The 5,414-nt window shown below is 37.2% G+C and overlaps 1 non-coding gene across 1 annotated transcript; it reads right to left on the bottom strand.

Moving 5' to 3' along the window:
- Nucleotides 1–3,888: 3,888 nt before the first annotated feature.
- On the bottom strand, nt 3,889–3,962 carry Trnat-agu. Its single transcript has one exon. It is a non-coding gene; the product is annotated as a tRNA-Thr (tRNA).
- Nucleotides 3,963–5,414: the final 1,452 nt, after the last annotated feature.

Below are 5,414 nucleotides of genomic sequence, written 5' to 3'. Positions count from 1 at the left end.
CTGTTGCTGTTTCTGGGACTGGGACTGGGACTGAGGCAGTTTGTTGTTGCTTTTGTTGCCCGGGAGCTGTTGGCACTGCAACACACCGCTGCGGGAACTTTGACATGGGGCAAGCGACGCGACATTTCGATGCTGTGAAAATTTGTTGCCAAAATTTATGATTTGCGGCGCAAAAATGTGTCGATGAGTGGGCAGATTTATGAGCAGAGGTTAGAATAGTGGACAGAGCAAAGGTAAATGGCACCTGCCCAGAGATAAATTGTGGAATGCTTAGTGTGGAATGTAACCCACTTTACCATACGAGACTTTCCACTTTAATGACAATGAAACTGAAAGTTATAGAGAGAGACAGAGAGAGAGAGAGAGAGAGAGAGAGAGAGATGTGTGTGTATTTATGGGCGTGTGTGTGTGTGGGTGCTTACCAGTTAAACAGTTATGGAGGCAGACGTAATGCCGTGTTCTTAACTGCCATTAAACTAAATATAGCAATTACAAGCCAATTGCAATAAAAATGCCATTGAAAATGCATTCACAATGCAGATGCATGGACGTTGTCTAAGGGGGGGCCGGGGGGACGGAGCTGAAGGGCGCACGCACCTGCATATGCATAGGTGCACAGCCGGCATGTGGGCGTGCGTGTGTGTATGTATGTGTGCGTGCAATCTACATCAACAACAAACATTTTTTTTACAGTGAGTGTTGTCAATTTCAGAATCAACGTTAAGAGCGAAAAATGCGGAGACGTAAGAGGCCAATAACAATGCAACCTTCACATAGAAAACGTTGATTAAGAAAATTATGGAGGAACGAGAACAAAAGCTAATGCGATTTTAAAGCATATGAAAATCAGTAAACAAAGCGAATTCAAGCGACTTTTTAAAGCCATAAAAGTAAATTAATGCGAGGATTCAAAAGATAAATAAATACAAAAAAATTGAGCTTAAATTAATAAAACTTTTCAAATTTAAAAAAATACAAATAATTATATATCTCCTGAAATATGAAAAAAAAAAAAAGTAAATAAACAGAATACTAACTTAATATATTATAGTCCCATATATGTATGTATGCATATGCATTTAACATGTTTTGATTGATCTCATACACATACAAGATATTCCAGCACAACGCCACACATAGCCACAGTTCATTTCGATTCACAGTGGCTGTGACGACAACTGCTGTGCCACTGTGCAGCAACAAAGTGGAAATGGAACTGTGCAGTCGGTAACAGCGGCAAACGACGAAATTCCACTCAAGCATTGCACTCAAACTCAAAGCAACTCGAGTAGCGGCTGCAACTGGCCACTGGAATATGGGAGGAGACACTCTCACACTTATTCACGCACACAAATACGCGCAAGTACACACACATACCCATACACAGACGTAACTGAGGCGGCTGCCGAATGAATCTCAGTCACAGCAGGCAAGCAGGCGGGCAGCAGAAAAAAGAAACAACAACAACAACTACTACAAATGCAGAGCGTAGCCCAGAGCAACAAAATACAACGACAAAGCAACCACACAAATTTATGAAACACAAAAGTGGAGGGAAAAAAAATACAAAGTTAAAGGTTCACCAGGCGCAATGGCGACGGCGCTGATTTGCGCTGCGTCGTCGAGTGGAGAGAGCGGAGAGTGAGCAGAGTGGAGAGTTATGATGACAGGGCGAAAAACAGACGAAACAAAGCAAAAAAGATGGCGATTGGCTTCGGGCGCAAGGATAATAAATAATTGCCGCTGCTTACGAACACTGGCAACATCATTTTTAGCATCCCCTGCACACACACACACGCACACACACACGCACACAGAGACATAATTGTGTATTGTTCAGATGCGGCTGCACATGTGTCCCATGCACTTGCAGCATGTGTTGGAAGCGCCTCGTTGGCAAAGTTAATCCCCAGCTAAGCAACGGATGAGGCAACGCCCTGCAGACATTTGGCCAAGCAATTGACATTGACATTGATGCGTTGCACTGCGTTGCACACCGTTGCCTCACAGCTGTCCAAGTCGGGCTCTCAGCTCAGGCCTGGCTAAAACTCTGTGGCCACTTTAAGGCTTAAGGTAAGGCAAGGTCAAGCGAAAGTGCCGCACAACTGCACTGGCAGAGGAAGCAACTGCAATCGCAATTGCTGCTATTGCTGGGAACAGATACGGATGCCGGGATACAGGAGATAGCCATCCCTGGTTGCGTGCTGCATGTAATTACCCACACTCGATGGCAATCGATTGATCTGCCAGGCAGCATTTGATCGTGACACTTGATCGACATTTGCCGCCGCTGCCGTTTTTTGGAGCGCATTGTAACGTTGATTTGTTGCAGCGAACGAGTTGGCAGTTGCTACTATAGCTACTACTATTACCATTGCTTCCATTGCTACTATTGCTACTGGCCTCGCGCACTAATCAAATAGTAGTTCCAGCAGTCAGTCAGCCCCAGCCGTTCATTAGAATCTCAATCCGCTCAGCTGACAGCTCTACAAATTGTTATTGACAACGCAATTGTTATATCAGAAGCGATTTCATGTTTAAATGAGACTATTTGCTGCGGAGATAGACACATGTACAAATCTGTTTACCATATCCAATGCGAAGCTAGTGTATAATCATATCGCCATATCTGGAGTTTAAGATTGCGAGTCTACCCAATTAATACCCCTATCAGTCGTGCACAACTGACCGCACACAACTCGTTCACAGAGATATTTCATCAAATTTCAAAACTTTTCTAAAACAAATATATATTCTAATGTATTCTGATGTAGATCACTTTCATACATATAGAATAATAATTTTTGCCCATTGAATGAAGAATGCCCATTGAAGAATGTCTATATTCCTAATATAAAGATATAATAATGTTTCATTTGTTAGGGCTCTACTCATCGCATCCATAGAATATTTTCTTATACAGAAGGTCGGACGTCAAGTCAAAGATTGCCTAAAACTAATATAATATTTTTACTTAGCAAATGGCTATAAACAGATTTAATCTTCTCAGATATATATTGCAATCTGAATAAGCGAATATTTATATTGTATATACAGTAGAATCTCAATAATTCGAAATGGCAAGGGGATCAGTTCTTTTTCGATTTACACAGAAATTCAAACTGTCGAAAATTATTGAGAGCAAATTTTTTTTCAAGCGGATAGAATTTTTTCGATTTATCGCGATTTTCGATTTAGCCGGGTACGAATTATCGACACTCGACTGTATATATAGAAATCGGATGATCAAATATATTATTTGTAATGCCTTCACTATATCTCGCATAGTCCACAGAGACAAGACAAAGCCAATGAAGTCTGAACTCTATAGTTAATGAACTGTAATTCATATAAACTATTCAACTTAAATTTATAATTGCAATGTTTAAAAAAATCAATAAATAAATATATAATATTTAAAAATAAATTTAAATTGATTTAATTAACAATATATTCAATTATATATGTACTTTACAATTGTGATATTTTGTATTATCATTTAAAAATTTATTTATATACATTTTTAATATTATATTATACTAATTAAATAAATTATAAATTTATTTACATAATTTCTTAAAATTATATTATATTTATTTTGATTATAATATACAATAAAAATAATTGGTAAAAGCTTTATTTTAAATCTATATAGCTATTTATAAATAAATATATATAAAAGAAATACAAATAAGTAGGAAAATGAAAAGATAAATTAAATCGAATTATGTAATAATTTAATTATAAGTGAAAATAAAAAAATAAAAACAACTATATTAAAAAAGTTTTTACAGGTTAAGAAATTTATTATTATTTTTATTTTATAAAAATCAGTGAAAATATAAGACAAAAATTCTTTTTTAATATCTCTACTCTCAAATAGAGACTAGGCCCCGGCGAGATTCGAACTCACGATCTCCTGTTTACTAGACAGGCGCTTTAACCAACTAAGCCACGGCGCCCACGATCGAAAATAGCGCTAGTGACTCTGTTTGCAGATCGAATGTGCTCGAATCTATTTTAAGAGAGCCCAATCAATCAATTTGATATAATTAGCAGATAACAGATACGAACGAGCAATAGACAAATGCATGGCCAGATAATGAAATAAGTTTTGCTGTTAGAGCGAGATAGCAAGTGAATAAATAATATGTAGAAAAGAATATGAATTCTGAGAATTTCAAGCAAATGAGCAAGAGAATCGTAATTAATGAGTCTGTGCGCTGCTCTCTGTAGAGAGTGTGCTCTAAGACTTATGTGATATGTGAGAGTGTGAGTGAGTATCTATGTGTGTGTGTGTGTGTGTGAGTGTCTATGTATGTGTGTGTGCAGTTGAGCAAAGTAATAATTTTGAAATTTGGCTCAGGCTGCAATTTCTCGCCATGTTTTGCATATTATCAGCTAATTTCGCCTTTCAGATAAGCCGCACAACCTCGTTGCCTTTCCATGAGTGTAATTTATGCCTCACCATTGCTGCCTTCAGTAGCCAGCTGCATACCCTGTACCCATTAATTGGTTACAGACGGGGTGTACTTGCATTTCAATCGAGAATTTAAATGAGAATAATATGAGATATAAGTATTAAGTCAATTTGTTAGTTTTTCCTGTTCAGCTCATATATGTATGTCCCATTATTAAAACAAAATACAAAACTATTTGATTAAATATGAAATATTATGCTATGATATATTGTGCACTTGGTTTTCTTTCTCTCTTTTCTCTTTTACACTTACCAATGCGCATATTCTCGATCGAATTGTCTTACGTTATTTTGATTTCTCTAGCTTTCTTAGTCTCGCCTTTACACTCTCTCATATTATTTACTCTAATTCTCTTCTTTAAACTCTGCTTTAGACTTTCGAGCTTCTTCTTTGTTTATTTTTTCTCCAATCCTCCTTTTCCCTTTCCACTTATATATTATATATTTTGTTGCTTTAGTTCTCTCTTCTGCTTTCTGCTTCTATGATTGCTTCTTTCTCTGTAACTCTTTTTTCTCTTCCTATTTCTTTTCTTTGTCTCTCTATCTCTCTGTATATGTCTGATTCATTGTCTTGCCTATATCTCTCTCTCTTTCTTTCTCTCCCTCTCCCTCTCCCTCTCTCTCTCACTCTCTCTCCCTTTCTTTCCCTCTCTCTCTGTAATAGTTAATCCTTTTATAGGGTATTTATGATTCAATCAGTTGCACATAGCAACTCTTTTATTAGTTTGTGTGATTGTTGTTGTTCTTTTGCTACAAATATTTATGCAAATTGCACTTAGTTTTTGCCGTTGCCATATTTTTTTATTGTCGTTGTTTTTATGCACATTTTCAAATATAATTGCGAGTGCTTTTCTGGCATTTCATTTGAAGTTGAAGAGTTTGCGCTTGCGATTTAATCGCATTTAATTGCCACGGATCGCGGACTAAGCCGCGC

The sequence above is a fragment of the Drosophila mojavensis genome, unplaced genomic scaffold (genome assembly GCF_018153725.1).
Source record: "Drosophila mojavensis isolate 15081-1352.22 unplaced genomic scaffold, ASM1815372v1 contig_19, whole genome shotgun sequence".
Taxonomy (NCBI): Eukaryota; Metazoa; Arthropoda; class Insecta; order Diptera; family Drosophilidae; genus Drosophila; species Drosophila mojavensis.
Note: the sequence above shows the minus strand (reverse complement) of the source record. Positions and strands in the feature narration are given on the sequence as shown.